The sequence below is a fragment of the Ovis canadensis genome, chromosome 5 (genome assembly GCF_042477335.2).
Source record: "Ovis canadensis isolate MfBH-ARS-UI-01 breed Bighorn chromosome 5, ARS-UI_OviCan_v2, whole genome shotgun sequence".
Taxonomy (NCBI): Eukaryota; Metazoa; Chordata; class Mammalia; order Artiodactyla; family Bovidae; genus Ovis; species Ovis canadensis.
Window position 1 is genome coordinate 63,631,639 of NC_091249.1, and position 16,825 is coordinate 63,648,463.

The window sequence follows — 16,825 nt, forward strand, 5'->3', positions numbered from 1 at the left end:
AGGAAGCATGTGTCCTGGCCTGGCAGCTGGACCTGGGGGCCTTGCCCTGGGTCCTGGGGCCTTTCCTGCAAAGGGAATATCCAAGAGCAGGAAGGAAGGAAGTGGGGAGGGGGAGGAAGGCGGGGGGAGGGAGAGAAAGGATGGGACAGGCCCCAGCTGGGAGTGAGTTTTCTCTGGGGCTGGTTGAGAAAAGACATCTGGACTGGCCTGGCTGAGAGGCCGTGGGTCTGGTCACCCTGGCCGGGGCTTGGATGTGGGTGAGGAGGTGGTGGGGCAGGGGGAGACCAGAAAAGAGGATGCGTCCCACCCTCTGTCTCCTCATCTGTGTCACAGGTATGAGAACACCTTCTTCCTGGGCAGGATGGGGAGTAAAACATGAAGTCTAAAATGCAAAGTGCCACAGGGGCCTGAGAGGTGCGTCATGCCTGTTTGGTCCTTCCTGCCTGGCCTGGCAGCCTGACCTGTGAGACTGCATAGACCACAGGCTTCATTCAATAACCATTATGAAGCACCTACTGTCTGAGGAGCACAGGGCCTGTGACGGTCCAGGGGAGGTGCCTGACTCAGGTCAGGAGGCAAGGGAAGGCTTCTTAGCAGAGCTGATATTCATGCCAAGACTCAAAGGATGAGTGTGAGTTTGCCAGAAAAGGGGCCTGGTGGGGAAGAAGGGTACTAAGTGCAGGGAAAGAAGAGCAGGTCTTGAGCCCAGGGTTCAGGGCGAGCAGTGCTATGGCGGCAGCAGGATGCGTGGCCAGGAGCAGAGGGAGGAGGTGAGGTGGGGTCTTGGGGCTCAGCAGTAGCGCTGTGGATTTTATCCTGAGGGCACTGGGGAGCCACAGAAGGTTATAGGCAAGGGTGGCACAGTCAGAGTGGAATAAGGCCCAGTGGAGGGCACTCAGGGTGCCCACCCCTGTGCCCTCGTCTCTCACAGGCCCTCAGAGCAGCCAGGCTGGAGCTTCAGAGCCCTTGAGTAACTCCTCAGGTTTTCCCACCCCATTTCTTTGTCAGGGCTTCCTCCCCACCTGGAAATTATTTCCCTGGAGAAGCCGACACCCTCCCCTGACCATGAAGACAGCACGGGGAGGCAGAGCAGCCCTCAGTCCCCTTTCCTTTCCAGGCCTCCACATCAGTGGGCCAATAGGAGACAGGGTTGGTAGAATGTGTGCGAACTGAGCGAAAGAAAGACAGTTGACTTAGTTCGTGTAGTGTTCCCGCCCCTCAGGTAAGAATAAAATACACGCGCACGCACAAGCTACAAAATGCGAACCGTGAGTCTACACGTGAGTGAAATGTCCTTATATTTGCATTTAAAACTGGCCTTGCACAAGGTAAAGGTGAATGGTAAAAGTCATGCTAGTCATTAAAATTTTTAATTTTTCTTTACTTAGAATGACATTAAATAGCCGATAAGAATGATCATAACAAGTTGAGAGACCACACAGGAAAGGAAACAGCTTTATGTATATTAATATTAGGCACTGTTTCCTTCCCTTTTGGACAAGGAAGGGGCCCTGCATTTCCATTTTTTGATGGGTCCTGCTCTGGGTGAAAGACCCCCTCCACGTCTGCTTTAGGGTGGGAGCTATGAGGTGGGGACCCGGGGCTGCCTCAGCCCTGGGCAGTCCTTCTGTGGTGCAGTCAGTGTGGTGAGTGAGGCTCTAAGTTCCCTGAACCCAGGGGTGCAGGCAGGAGATGGAACTGCCTCCTTTTCCATCATGTCCCTCCTAGCTGGGGAAGACTTAGCCCTTCCTGGGGTTCTGCTTCTCCGAGTCAAGGGTTTGGGACGGCATCGGAGGAGGCCTGCCCCTCAGGCCTGAAGATGATGCTGTCCTTGGCCTGGGAGGACTTCTTCACTGATTATCGTGCAACCATCCAGTCTGCAGGCCCCAGAGGACTCCTGGCTCCTTCCCCCTAAGACAGGGCTCCGCAAGGTCGGGACCTGCAGAGGGACCTCGGAAGCAGGCTGTTGTGAAGCTGTAGGCGGCTTCTGTCTCCCCTCTTCCAGTGCCACCCCAACTGGGTGAACAAGGCAGGTGGGTTCTTTCTCCTTGGCTTGCTTTTGAGGGGCAGTGAAGGGAAGAGGGGAAGCCCTGTGGCAGGGATCAGCCAGCAACCTGGCTCCTACAGAGGCAGTGGAGGGTGGGAGTGCAGTGGGGTGGGGAAGAAGGAGCCTCCTCAGACTAGGCCTCTGAGGGCAGGTTGTCTGGGGTAGTTAAGACTCCCTTGCCACTGTTTGCCTCCTGTTCTAGTCTCACCAACTTGCCCAAGCTCTCTGACCCTACTTCCTCCTTGATATCTCAGGATAATGACTGTACTTGCCCCAAAGACTGCTGCGAACATTCTCTGAGCTAATGCACAAAGAGCATTTAGTGTGGAGCTTGGCATTTAGAAGCCACCACTCACAGAAGCTCATGTGTTGTGGAAAAGGAGGTTGGTGACTTGGTGAGACTTCCCTCCTCTGCCACCAAGAATGCCCTCCATCCCCTCTCCCTCCTGGGCCCGCCTCCTTTCCCCTTTCCCCTGCCTCCCCTCCTCCTCTCCCTGCTGTTCCTCTAGCATACCAGGCTCGTGCTCACCCCAGGGCCTTGGCACTTGCCGCTCCCTCTCTCTGCAGCTCTGGACTCTCAGATGCTTGGAGACTGACTCTTGTTTCTTGGGTCCCACATAAATGTCCCCTCCTCCGGATGGTGTGCCTGACTGTGCTAGCTGCTGTCTTCCTGGTGAAGCCGCTCTTACATTTCACCTGATAGGTGATAATTTTGTTTACTTGGTTATTCAGCATCTTTCTTCCTCCCTCTGCCAGGTGGTAAGCCTCAGGTAGGTGGGCGCCTCATCTCTCATGTTTCCCAAGACCTCAGGGACTGGCAGCACATAACAGACACACTGCAAAGACGGAGCCCTGCTTCCCTGGAGTTCACAATTTAGTGAGTGAGGTGGGATTAAGCAAGCAAATGTTTTGATACATATTTTTATTTATTATTTTTCATGATGGTAAGATATATATATAAATAAATATATATAATGTTTGTAACCATTTTTAAGTACACAGTTCAGTGACATTGAGTCTTTTCACATTGTTGTGTAACCATCACCACCATCTATCTCCAGAACTATTTTTATTCTTCAGAACTGAAACTCTGTATCTATTAAACAACTCCGCATTCCTTGCACCCTCTCCAGCCCTGGCAACCACCATTTTCCTTTTTGTCCCCAAGAATTTGCCTACTCTATGTTTCTCTAATAAGTGGAATCATGCACTATTTGTCTTCTTGTGACTGAGTTAGTTTGCTTAGCATAATGTCCTCAAGAGTTATCCATTTTGTAGCATGTATCAGAATCCCCTCCATTTTTATGGCTGAATAATATTCCATTGCATATATATATTGCCCTTTGTTGATCCATTTTTCTGTCGATGAACGTTTGGGTTGCTTCCACCGCTTGGCCACTGTAAATAATGGTTCTGTGAACATGGGTGTACACATATCTTTCCAAGACCCTGCTTTCGATTCTTTCGTGTATATACTCAGAGGTGGAATGATAGGATCATATGTTACTTCTTTTTTTAACTTTTTGAGGAATCATCATTTTATTTATTACCTCAGTGGCTGCAACCTTTTACATTCCCATTAACAGTGCAAAAGGGCTCCAAATTTCTCTGCATCTTCACCAACACTTGTTATATTCTGCTTAATTTTTTTAGTAGTCATCCTAATGAGTGTGAGGTGGTATCTCACTGTGGCTTTGATTTGCATTTCTCTAATGATTAGGGTACACATTATGAAAGAATGTTTGGAGAGAATGGAGGGTAGGGAGCCTTTTAGCTCTGGTGGTCTGGATGAAGGTGGTATTTCAACTGAGGCAGAAGGGAAGGAGGCAGCCAGTGGAGGATCTGGGGGAAAATATTTTGGGGAGAGAAAACAGTAAGTGAATGGGCTTGACGTGTGAGTGAGTGCTGTATATTTTTGCTGGAGAAATAGTGAGTAATGGGCAGGCGGATGGAGGTGGGCGATGTAGTCTGAGGGGTAGACTGGGTTACCCAGGACTTTTAGGCCAGGGAAAGGAGTTTTTATTTGCAATTTACAGCAAGCACTGGTTTCCTTAGATCGTGGGCAGGAGCGGGGCCAAGGGGAAACACAGGGGACAGAGGGGTGGATGGATGGAAAAGGGGGCTGATTGGGCAGTGATGTCATTGTGTGTGAGTGGGACAGTGTGTGCGCACAGGGCTGGTGTGTGCCTGTGTGTGTGTGTGTGTGTGCCATGTGGCAGCCTGAGCCATGTGGGTGTTTATGTGCATGTGTGTGTGTGTGTGTGTGTGTGTGTGTGTGTACATCTCCAGAGGCCCTGAATCATTACTGATCTTTCTCAAGAAGGTGCTGTGTTCCCCTACTTCTTGCCTACAATGACAGCCCCAGTCAGCAGGGCGCAGTGTTGCTTCCTGGGCTCCTCCCACCGGCCTGGAACCAGCAAGAAGGATCCAGAGCCATACCTAAGGGTCGAGGCTGGCCTCTGTGTATGATGATTAGGCTTTGAAGGTTGGGAGACAAGAGGCTTGTCTGCCTGAGACCATCAAGACGACAAGAGACCCCGGGCGTACTCTGGGTTAGCCAGGAAGGCTGCTGCAGTACCGAGAATGGCCACATGAGGGAAGCCAAGGACGCGGAGCGGAGGCGAGGAGGCGACGGGAGTGAGGCGTGGCCCTGGAACGGTGTGTGCTGAGGGTACAGAGACGCGCGCAGGGCTGGGGAGAACCTCCGCGGGGCTCTGTGGCTTGTTTCTGCTTCCAAGTGACTGTGTGAGTAATTAAAGGCAGCCACGAGCTCCTCGCCATGCCGGTGGCTTTCATTTCATTCTCAGCAACAAACTCTCAGGCCCAGAGAAGTGGAGCCACTTGCCCAAGGTCACTCAGACCAGGCCGGCCTGACCTCGCAGACAGTGCTCTAACCACTGCATACCCTGAATACGTGCCTCTGCAGATGAGTGCTGGTTTGTTGATATCTCTTGGCCTTACCTGACCCCAACATTCCCTGTCTCAAGTGACCACACTCCCTCTTGGTCAGGGCCTGGACAGCCTGGGGAGGGAGACTTGGACTTGAGGGCCCTCCTAGAGGCATCTGGGGAGGAGGGGTTCAGGGGCCCTGGGATGAGCTCAGGTGTATGCCCCCATCACCATGGGAAAAGCAACGTATAATAACATCAGTGCCCTTTCTGACCTTTTCCTTAGCTGAGGGCTGGGGGAGCAGTGGGGATGGGAGGCGTTAATGAGAGGCTGAGCCCCTAGCTTGCCTCTGAAGCCCCTGCCCCCTTGGTTGAATCTCACCCAAGCATCAGGCTCAAGTCCCAAGGGCTGTAGGCTGGCAAACAACCAGGGTCTTCAAGAAAACCCGCCAGTGACCTCTCCCTGCATCTAAGTGTGTGACTGAAGCCGTTTGGCCATCCTTGGAAAACAAATATGGATGGTTTTAACTGAGACCACTGAACAGAGGGGCTGACTGAGGCCCAGAGAAAAACAGGGAGTCGTTGAGGGTCATGCAGTAAGGCAGCAGCTGAGGCCCTGTGTGTTTTTATCTGGAAAGGGCTAGAGGACCCAGACAGGGGCATCAGTATGATATATACCCTCAAAGTGGAGATTGAGGGGCCAGAATGCCAGTGATCTGGCCTCTTCCTCCAGAAAGTCCTCCCTGACCATCTCCTCTGCCACCAGTGTTAGAAATGGCCTCAGAGCTCTCCTGACACTTTGTTTGGACAGGGAAGCTAAAAACACCCTCTGAGTTGCTTTAAGGGATCTCAGAGTCCCTTAATCCATTCTCTTAGTCAGCCTAGAAATCTCTCTAGCTCTCCTGACAAGTGCCCATCTTGCCTGCACACCTCATGTGACGGGAAGCTCACTGCCTTAAAAGGCAGCCTGTCCCATTGTAGGATAGCTCCTTCTACTGAATCCAAACTGGCCTTATTGTGCTGTCTCCTGGATGGAACTAGCTCACCCTATGGAGCATGGAACAGGTGCCCAACTGGCAGCAGAAAGTTCTGTGTCCTCCCACCCCTATGCCAGCCTTCTCTCCAGCTTAGGTGGTCCCGCCTCCCCATGAGAACCTTTCCAGCCCTTCATCTTCTGAGCAGCTCTCCACTGGGTTACACTGGGTGGGAGTGGCTCCTTCTGTGGTGACTACTTCCTTCTCAGTTCACAAGAAAATATGTGTTTGTTGTAGGAAAATTAGAAAATACACAAAAAGAAAAACACCCTCAATCCTGTCACCCAGAGACAACCCCTTTTAGCTCCTTAGGAATTTCCTTCTGGACTGATGCCAGTCCATGTGTTAATGAAGTTGGAGGTCAAAGCTGGTGGTTGGAGGCCTTTTAGGGCAGAAACGCAGGTTTGTTCAACTTAACACCGTGATGGGTCATTTGATTGTGAAGACAGTTCTGCTCTGGAAGATTGTGGGAAGGAACGAAGAGAAGGAAAAGATCCTGATAATAAAGAAAGAAGAATTTCCAGTTTCCAGGGGCCATGCTTGAGATGTAGGAGAGTGTTTCTGGAGCTCTGTCCCCAGCCACCATTTGTTCCATCACCTTCCTCCTCTCCGAGTCTGGGGCAGGCAGCACGGGAGCAGGGCAAACCAGGGTTCCACTGGCAATATCTCCCTTTAAAGTGGGGGAGGGAATGAAGGCTGCAATCGTGAACCCCTGGGGAAAGCCTCCCACAAGATCCAGTCATGTGTGAACACTCCCTTTGCCCAAGTCAGGTTCTGAGTCCAGCAGGTGGTGCTGGGGTGTGACAGAATTAGGGAGTTCCCAAGTGGTAGGGCAGGGGAGATAGGACCGTGCTTGCAGGAAGCAAGACGCAGATGGAAATGGAGAATTTCCTGGAAATAGGGAAACAGAGCCAGCTGTGATGAGAAATTAACACTCCCCAAGGACTCGAGGGATTGGGATGATGTATGGAGTATCCTGTGTCATGGGCTGGAACCTTAGTGAGGGGTGAGGGGAAGGGTAACCACAGAGAACTGCTTTTCCTTCTCAACTAGTATGTGCGTAGAGAGCACGCCTTTCCACTTCACCAGATGTTTGTGATGCCCCATTTTCCCTGTTGTACAATACTCCAGTGCTTAAAGATGGCATGATTTTTCTAACCCCTGCCCTGTTTTAGGATATTTAGGACTTTTTGCCATCATAATTAATGTTGCAGTGAACAGTCTTGTAGCTACATCTTTGCCCCCATCCACCTTTATTTTTTGAAGATAAATTCCTAGCAGTGGAACTACTAGGTTGAAGAGCAGGAACATCTCTAAGGCTTTTGATGCCACTGCCGCTGCTCTAGTCACTAAGTCGTGTCCAACTCTTTGGGGCACCATGGACTGTGGCCCGTCAGGCTTCTCTGTCCGTGCGATTTCCCAGGCAAGAATACTGGAGTGGGTTGCCATTTCCCTCTCTAGGGGATCTTCCTGACCCAGGGATCGAACCTGAGTCTCCTGCACTGCAAGTGGATTCTTTACCACTGAGCCACCTGAGAAACATTTTGATGCATGTTGACAAATTGGTTTCCAGAAGGTGGTAGTGCCTTTGGCTCCTAGTGGGTAACAGCCTTGTGAATACGTCCATTTCCCCAGACTTTGACCATCAGTTGTCTATTACCCCCAAATTTTATTATTCAGATTTTAAACATACAGAATAGTTGAAAATTTTGTTACAGCAGACACCCGTATAGCCAGCACTCAGATTTGACAATGGACTTTATACTATATTTGGGCTCTCATCATTTACGCACCTCTCCTCCCTCCATCAGTTCATTTGCATTTTGGGGACGTATTTCAAAGTAAGTTGCAGGTACCAGTACATTTCACCCTCCAACCTTCAACATGCATGTCACTAACTAGAGTTCAATATTTTGTATGGTTCTATGCTTCTTTGAGATGAAACACAGACAATGAAGTGCACTAATCTTAAGTATCTCATTGGTTGAGTTTTGACAAATGCATAGACTTCTATGCCCTGATTCCTATCAAGATATAGAATATTCCCATCCCTCCAGAAAGTTTCCTAGCCTAGTTCTGCCCATTTTGGACCTTCTTAACAATAGAATCATACGGCTTATTTAATTCGCCATGTTGTGGAGATTCGTCCATGTTATTGCATCTAGCGATAGTTTGTTCTTTTTGTTGCTGAGTAGAATTCCACTGTATGGATATATAGCAATTGGTTAATCCATTTGCCTCTTGATGGACATCTGGGCTGTTTCCAGTTTGAGGCCATTATAAATAAAGCTGCTATTCTTTGCCCAGAATGAAGGAAGGCAAAGGCTAACAGAGTTTTGCCACAAGAATGCACTGGTCATAGCAAACACCCACTTTCAACAACACAAGAGAAGACTCTACACATGGACATCACCAGATGGTCAATGTTGAAATCAGATTGATTATATTCTTTGCAGCCAAAGATGGAGAATCTCTATACAGTCAGCAAAAGTAAGACTGGGAGCTGACTGTGGCTCAGATCATGTACTCCTTATTGCCAAATTCAGACTTAAATTGAAGAAAGTAGGGAAAACTGTTAGACCATTCAGATATGACCTAAATCAAATCCCTTATGACTATACAGTGAAAGTAACAGATTCAAGGGACTAGATCTGATAGAGTGCCTGAAGAACTATGCACAGAGGTTCATGACATTGTATAGGAGTCAGTGATCAAGACCATCTCCAAGAGAAAGAAATGTAAAAAGGCAAAATGGTTGAGGAGGCCTTACAAACATCTGTGAAAAGAAGAGAAGCGAAAGGCAAAAGAGAAAAGGAAAGATATACTCATTTGAATGCAGAGTTCCAAAGAATAGCAAGGGGAGATAAGAAAGCCTTCCTCAGTGATCAATGCAAGGAAACAGAGGAAAACAACAGAATGGGAAAGACGAGAGATCTCTTCAAGAAAATTAGAGATACCAAGGGAACATTTCATGAAAAGATGGGCACGATAAAGGACAGAAATGGCATGGACCTAGCAGAAGCAGAAGATATTAAGAAGAGGTAGCATGAATACACAGAAGAACTATACAAAAAAGATCTTCATGACCCAGATAACCATGATGGTGTGATCACTCACCTAGAGCCAGACATCCTGGAATGCGAAGTCAAGTGGGTCTTAGGAAGCATCACTGCAAAAAAGCTAGTGGAGGTGATGGAATTTTGGTTGAGCTATTTCAAATCCTAAAAGATGATATTGTGAAAGTGCTGCACTCAATATGCCAGCAAATTTGGAAAACTCAGCAGTGACCGCAGGACTGGAAAAGGTCAGTTTTCATTCCAATCCCAAAGAAGGGCAATGCCAAAGAATGCTCAAACTACCACAAAATTGCACTAATCTCACACGCTAGTAAAGTAATGCTCAAAATTCTCCAAGCCAGGCTTCAACGGTGTGTGAACCATGAACTTTCAGATGTTCAAGCTGGATTTAGAAAAGGCAGAGGAGCCAGAGATCAAATTGCCAACATCCATTGGATCATCGAAAAAGCAAGAGAGTTCCAGAAAAGCATTTGCTTTATTGACTATGCCAAAGCCTTTGTGTGGATCACAACAAACTGGAAAATTCTGAAAGAGATGGGAATACCAGACCACCTGACCTGCCTCCTGAGAAATCTGTATGCAGGTCAAGAAGCAACAGTTAGAACTGGACACGGAACAGACTGGTTCCAAATTGAGAAAGGAGTACATCAAGGTTGTATATTGTCACCCTGCTAATTTAACTTATATGCAGAGTACATCATGAGAAATACTGGACTGGATGAAGCACAGGCTGGAATCAAGACTGCTGGGAGAAATATCAATAAACTCAGATATGCAGATGATACCACCCTTATGTCAGAAAGCAAAGAAGAACTAAAAAGCCTCTTTATGAAAGTGAGAGAGGAGAGTGAAAAAGTTGGCTTAAAACTCAACATTCAGAAAACGAAGATCATGGTATCATGGCATCGTGGTCCCATCACTTCATGGCAAATAGATGGGGAAACAGTGAGAGGCTTTATTTTTTTTTTGGCTCCAAAATCACTGCAGATGGTGACTTGCAGCCATGAAATTAAAAGACGGTTGCTCCTTGGAAGAAAAGTTATGACCAACCTAGACAGCATATTAAAAAAACAGAGACATTATTTTGCCCACAAAGGTCTGTCTAGTCAAAGCTATGGTTTTTCCAGTAGTCATGTATGGATGTGAGAATTGGATTATAAAGAAAGCTGTGTGCCAAGGAATTGATGCTTTTGGACTGTGGTGTTGGAGAAGACTCTTAAGAGTCCCTTGGACTGCAAGGAGATCCAACCAGTCCATCCTAAAGGAAATCAGTCCTGACTATTCATTGGAAGGACTGATGCTGAAGCTGAAACTCTAATACTTTGGCCACCTGGTGTGAAGAACCGATTCATTTGAAAAGACCCTGATGCTGGGAAAGGTTGAAGGTGGGAGGAGAAGGGGACGACAGAGGATGAGATGGCTGGATGGCATCACTGATTCAACAGACATGAGTTTGAGTAAACTCCAGGAACTGGTGAGGGACAGGGAGGCCTGGCATGCTGCAGTCCACGGGGTCTCAAAGAGTTGGACACGACTGAGTGACTCAACTGAACTGATTCTTGTATAAGTCTTTGTGTGAACACATGTCTTCATTTTTCTTGAGTACCTAGGAGTGGAATTGCTGGGTCATAGGGTAGGTGTGTATTTAGTTTTATAAGAAACCACTCAACCTTTTTACAAAGTCATTATACCATTTTACACTCCATCCAACAAAGAATGATCTTCACACTGAGTTCGATGCTTCAAACACAGTGGGCTTGTTACCTCCTTGGTTTTGGATGCTATACCTCAGTGAATTCCACTGAAGGTCATAATGACAGGCTTGGCTGCCGTTGCCTGGGCAATCAGCTGGACACTTGAGGCTGTTTCTCATGGACAGGTAAATGGATGGCTGCCCAGCTAGGTCTTCCTGACCTTGAACTTCTACGATTGCTTTGTTGGAATTTGAACGTTGGCTTTTCCATTTGTCCTCATTAAATTTCATTTTGTTGGTTTTCACTAAACCGTCCAGCTAGTCCTGATAAGGATGACAGTGGCAAACTCACACACACAGTGTGCCAGAAAAAAAAGTGAAAAGTGTGGGTCATTCAGTCATGCTTGACTCTTTGTGACCCCATGGACTGTAGTACGTCAGCCTCCTCTATCCATGGAATTCTCCAGGCAAGAATACTGGAATGGGTAGCCATTCCCTTGTCTAGGGAATCTTTTTAACCCAGGGATTGAATCCATGTCTCCTTCATTGCAGGCAGATTCTTTACCCCTTGAGCCAGCAGGAAAGCCCCCACCATGTGCCAGATGCTGAGCTAACTCATTCAGGCCTGTGAACAGTCCTGCTGAGCAGCTGCTGTTATCCTCATTTTGTTGTTGTAGTTTTATTTGCTAAGTTATGTCTGACTCTTTTGACCCCATGGACTATAGCCTGCCACGTTCCTTTGTCCATGGGATTTCCCAGGCAAGATTACTGGAATAGGTTACCATTTCTTTCTCCAGGGGATCTTCCTGACCCAGGGATCAAACCTGTGTCTCCTGCACTGCAGGCAGATTCTTAACTGAGGAGCCGCCAGGGAAGCCCTATTCCCATTTTAGGCATCATGAAACTGAGGCACAGGTTAAGTAACTTGTCCAAGATGACCCAGTCATAAATGCCAAGAATAGAACCACGTAGGATCCAGACATCATGGTCTTAACCAGTCACTCTTTTGCCTCTTTTTGGCTTCAGACATCATCTCCCTCCATCTTCCCGTTTCTCTTAGCACACTAAGCATGCTTCTAGGTCTTCCAGATTATTGGTTAAAAAGCACAACCAGGGAGTTCCCTGTTGGTCCAGTGTTGGTTAGGACCCTGTGCTTTCACTGCTGACGGGCTGAGTTCGCTCCCTGGTTAGGAAACGAAGATCCCACAAGCCATACAATGTGCCCAAGAAAGAAAAAAGGCAAAACCCCAAATTCTCTGGACCAGATAAGCCTGGGGCCCCAGACAGAGCTCAGCAGCAGCTCTAGGCCTCTGCCACGCTGTGTTTCCCTTCCTCTGTTGGGTTCTCAGGCTGCTTCCACCCTTCGGCTCTTATGAATAATGCTGCTGTCAAGCTTGTTAATTCTTATTTCATAATACCTTTCTCATCAGGTTCCCCTCAAGCATCCTCACTATGATGGCTCCCATTAAGGTCCTCAGGGACATCTGTTTTGCTAAATCCAGTGGTCAGTTCCCATCTCATGTGATCCATCAGGAGCACCTGGCTTGGTCCATCTCCTTCTTCCTTGATATGGTTTCTTCATGTGGTGATGAGATCCCACATTCTCCTGCTTTTCCTCTGTCTCTTGGGGTGTTCCTTCCCTCTCCCCTTTTTGGTGCTCTCCTTTCCCCGATCCACCTCTGCATATGGGAAGCCCTCTGACATGCCCCACCCCACTCCTTGGTGCCTTCCTGACTTTTCCTGAATGCCTGTCTCTAGCCCGGACCTTTCTGACTTATCTGTCTATCTGACATCTCCACTTGGGTGGCCAACTGATGTTGCAGCTACCACCTCAAGCCATTACTTCCCCACCTTAGTTCCCGGCAACTCAGTCCTTCCTGTCATTCAGATCCTCACATTTTGTTCACTCTTAATTCCTTTTTTCTCTGATGCCCCACACCCAATCCCTCAACTCACCATATTGGCTTTAACTTCAGAATATATCCAGAGTCTGCCCACTTTTTACCAGCTCCACTGCTCTCACCCTGGTCTGGGTTCCCACCAACTCTACCGTGGAATTCTGCAGTGGCCTCACTGGTCTCCAGGCCCAGCCCTGACCCCTCCTATCTATCTCCAACAGAGTGACCAGAGGGATCCTTTAAACATATACATCAGATCAGGTTAGCTCTGTGTCCTAAATCTTGGGCGGCTTCTTACGTCACTCAGTCTCAAAGTCCTTATGATGGCCTCCAAGGCCCTGTGTCTTGGCCCCTTCTCTGCCTTATCTCCACTCCCCCCTTGTTCCCTTTGCTCCTAGCTGTTCCAGGAGCATGCCCGGCACTCTAACCTCAGGGCCTTTGCACTGGCTCTTCCTGTTCCTTGGGACTCTCCTGCCCTAGATAGCCACATGACAGATTCTGTTTACCTCTTGTTTTTGCTTGAATTCACCTTCTCAAGGTGTCTGACAGCAGTTCTCTATTTAAAGTTTCAATACCCCACCCTGTCCACCCTCTGGATTCCTTCTGCAGTACCCTGTTTCTCCCTGCAGTACTCATCATTGTCTATACTGTTACAAACTTCACTTATTTGTTGTGTTCACTGTCTCCTCCACATTAGCAGTGCTTTTAGGGGGGCAAGGGTTTCCCCCTCTTTTGTTTACTGATATGATTTGCCAGAAGTGAATACGTAATGCCCTAACAACAGTTTGTTGAATGAAGGAAGGAAGAAAGAAAACAGGATAATTTAGGAAGGGGTCTGCAATCTAAAAATGAGTTGGAGTCAAGAAAAGGTGGGCTTTGGCAGAGCCAGGTGTTGTGGACATCAGGGCTATTTACTGTGTAGCAGCGGGGATCCTGTGACTCCTAACCCCCGTTTCCCTTTGGAACCTTTCCCCTCCCACCATCAGTCCCGAGAGACTGCCTGGGGCTGATCCCACTCCTCACTCCAAGGTGGGCAGTGGCTCCTTAGGCTACAGTGACTAGCTCAGGGCTGGGCATATTTCGTTGGCCAGGGCAATGAGACTGAACCCTAAGACTTTTGCTTACATTCTTGGCATTGGGCAGGCTTCTTCCCTCAAAGCTAGACAGGTTCTCAGAGCTGCCTGAGCCACACTGGGCTGCAGATGTGGAAAAAGGTCACTGTTAGGGCCCGGATTTGATACTTTCTGCAGCTGGATCTACACCTGGACTTTTCATTGAGCCCCATTTCACTGAGGCCAGTTTCTGTCACAGTGCAGCTACTGACACTGTGCCTGCCTGAGCTCCTGAACTAGGAGGTGAGGAAGGGGCTGGGTAGAGTCAGCAGGGGTCCATCCCAGGTGAGAAGGGTTTAGCACACGGAGGGCACCCAATGATCAATGCTGAAAAGGGGGGAATGGGAACAGACTTGCCTTGATCCAGCCAGAGAGGAGCTCTCAAACTGTCAGGAGAGAAGGACATGGGCACTCATGGGGCGAGAAAGACTGAGGAATCCCTCCACATGAGCTGCAAGCCAAGCTGAGATGGATTGGACCCAAGGTTGGGGAGGGAAGTGGGAAGCGGGAGGCCTTCCCTAATAGAGCTCATTCCAGAGCTGCCAGTTCCCCATCACCTCCAGTGCAGGAGGAAGAGCCCAATTAAAATACACCAGGGACAAAGTGCATACCAGGGGGTGGAGTGTGGGCTCTTTTCCACTAGAGGTGTGTTTTGCCCTAGGTCACTTATTTTTCCTAGCTTCAGTGCCTTTCTGGGTAAAATGGGCTGAATCATGTCCACCTCATAGGGTTTCCGTGTGGGTGAAATGAGATAATGTGTGAAATGAGATAATGCGAAGAACTTAGCATGAACCTGGCTCACATAACAGTCTTAATAAAAGTCATCTGCTGTTAATTGTTACCCGAGGTCTCAGCCCACGGTTGTGCATGGTGGCGCAGGCGCAATTCTTATGAGCACCAGCAGATGGCGCCCCGACCTAAAAAGAACCCATTCCTGAACTGTTTTCTGAAGGGCTGCGAGAGGGGATGGGCGGGGCGGCCTCTCGTTTCTCAACCGGTTAGACTCCTGCCTTCCCGAGTGCGCTGGGGAGAAGTGACTAGCACGCCCCTCAGTTCCAAGAAAGAGGGGCCTGGATCACCATAGGATAACCAGTAGAGCCTCAGTTTTCCATCTGTATTGCGGAAGAGCATGGATTTCGGAGACAACCTGAGCCAAGTTAAGGAAATACTCAGGTTGGTGCAGGTAAAGGACTTTCAGAGTGAACAAGCATCCCAGGACCGAGGCTGGTTACAGAGGTCCTGCGACTGGACCTTGGAGGCGCGGCTGAGCCTGGTGCTGAGGCAGAGCGATGGCCCATATGACGTCTATGCTTCCTTTCTGGGTGAGTGAGAGAGAGAGGGAAACGGGCTGCCCGGCGCAGAGGACTGAGGACGGTGCGTGGCCCTATGACGCGAGACGCTCTGGTAATTCTGAGTCTGGCCAGCAGAGGGAGACCGAGACCCCTCGTGGACCCCGCTCTGCTCCTCTTCTAGCCCTGAGCTCGCCCTCCCTGGACCATCCCGGTTGGCCGTGCCTCCCCGGGCAGGAGTTGACATGTCCCTTTGCTTTGAAAAAGACTTTTCCTCTTCTTTCTGGCTGGGCTTCCTGGGGCAACGTATGGGGTGAGGGGAAGGGTCAGATTCAACCCTAACTCTTGAGCCCCAGCTGAGCCCCATCCCCTGGACCTCAGTGACTTGGATGGGATTTACTGGCCATTCTCATCCTAGCAGCCCCCACTTCCTGAGATGGGGTGTTGTGAGCTCCCCAGAGGGTAAGGATTTGGGGAGCAGGAGATCCTTTTCCTATGCCCCCATTAATCCAGGCCTGGATGGCCAGCTGGACCTCCGGAAGCAGGGGGCGCACCCCATCCCACCCTGGCCAGTTCCCGGCATTCTCCTTGGACTGGCTCCCAGAGGCCCACAAAGGCCCTCAGACAAAGTTCTGGGCCGGGCTTTGCCTGTGCCTGGGGCCCGGGGCCGGCTGTCTCTAGGCACTGAGAGTCCCTGGCACTCCTTGTGGGGCTTTGTCCACCAGCCCTGGACCAGTACTGGCAGGGCCACATGCGCTGGGGGAGGGAGGGGGCCAGGCAGCTCTCAGAGCCTGAGCAGCCCCCCTTCTCTCCTCCACGTGGCCTTGCTGTCCTCCAGGGGACCTTCTCTCTACCTCACCTTGCTCATCCTGCCTTCTCCTCTTGGCTGCAAGCCTCCCCTTCTTCAGGGGCCTGCTCCCAGTCTACTATTCATTTATTCATTCATTTGTCCCCATCATTCAATACCTGTTGAGCTCCAGCTACACTCCAGGCCCCTACTAGATGCTTGGGATCCACTAATAACAAGATACACAGTTCCTGCCCTTTTGGAATTCACAGTCTGGGTGAGAGTGAAGGCAGGAGACTAGTAACATCCATACCTAAAATTTGTTTTCATCTTGTGATAAATGGAGAGAAGCAGATAAGCTGCCTGCCCCAGGAGGCTCCACCTACAGAGACATTTCCCCTGGGAAATCATCTGCTAGGCTGTGAGCTGTGGAGGGAAGAACTTCATTCAGGGCCTGTACCCTACTTTCACAGAGCCTGGCATACAGGCACACAGTAGGTACCCAGTAAATGTTGAATAAATGGATGAATCATTAGCTTCATAGTGGGCAGGGGGCTGCCAACGAGAATGGTCTTTTCACATTCCACTTCCTCCCAGTTAACCTAAGAATTGCAGGTAATGTTGGGGGTCTACAGACAAGAACCTGGGGCTCCCAGGATTCCACCTCTGGCCACTCTGATTCCTCGCCTGCTCCTCACTGCACAGCTTTCCTACCCTGGGCCCTGTCAGAGTCCCATGGGCCATGTGTGCGTTTGTCCATCACCTCTCATGAATCCATTCTTTGGCTTTACCACGTTCTTGGTGGCTATCATGTGCTGGCCTTGGGCTCAGGAGGAGCTGGGGACCCAAAGAGATGGGAGAATGGTCCATGCCCTCCTGGACCATCCAGTCCGGACAGTAATGGCACAGTGTAGCATGTGCCATGATGAGGGAAGAGGATGGCACGGTTACAGAAGTGACGGAACAAACTTCCTGCCCTCCTGGAACTTATGGTCCAGTG

The 16,825-nt window shown here is 49.5% G+C and overlaps 1 long non-coding RNA gene across 1 annotated transcript; it reads left to right on the forward strand.

Moving 5' to 3' along the window:
* The first annotated feature begins 213 nt into the window (after window positions 1-213).
* Window positions 214-4,831, forward strand: LOC138441831 (uncharacterized). Its single transcript, XR_011257441.1, has 5 exons — window positions 214-333; window positions 1,877-2,033; window positions 2,302-2,442; window positions 2,615-2,750; window positions 4,368-4,831. It is a non-coding gene; the product is annotated as an uncharacterized lncRNA (long non-coding RNA).
* Window positions 4,832-16,825: the final 11,994 nt, after the last annotated feature.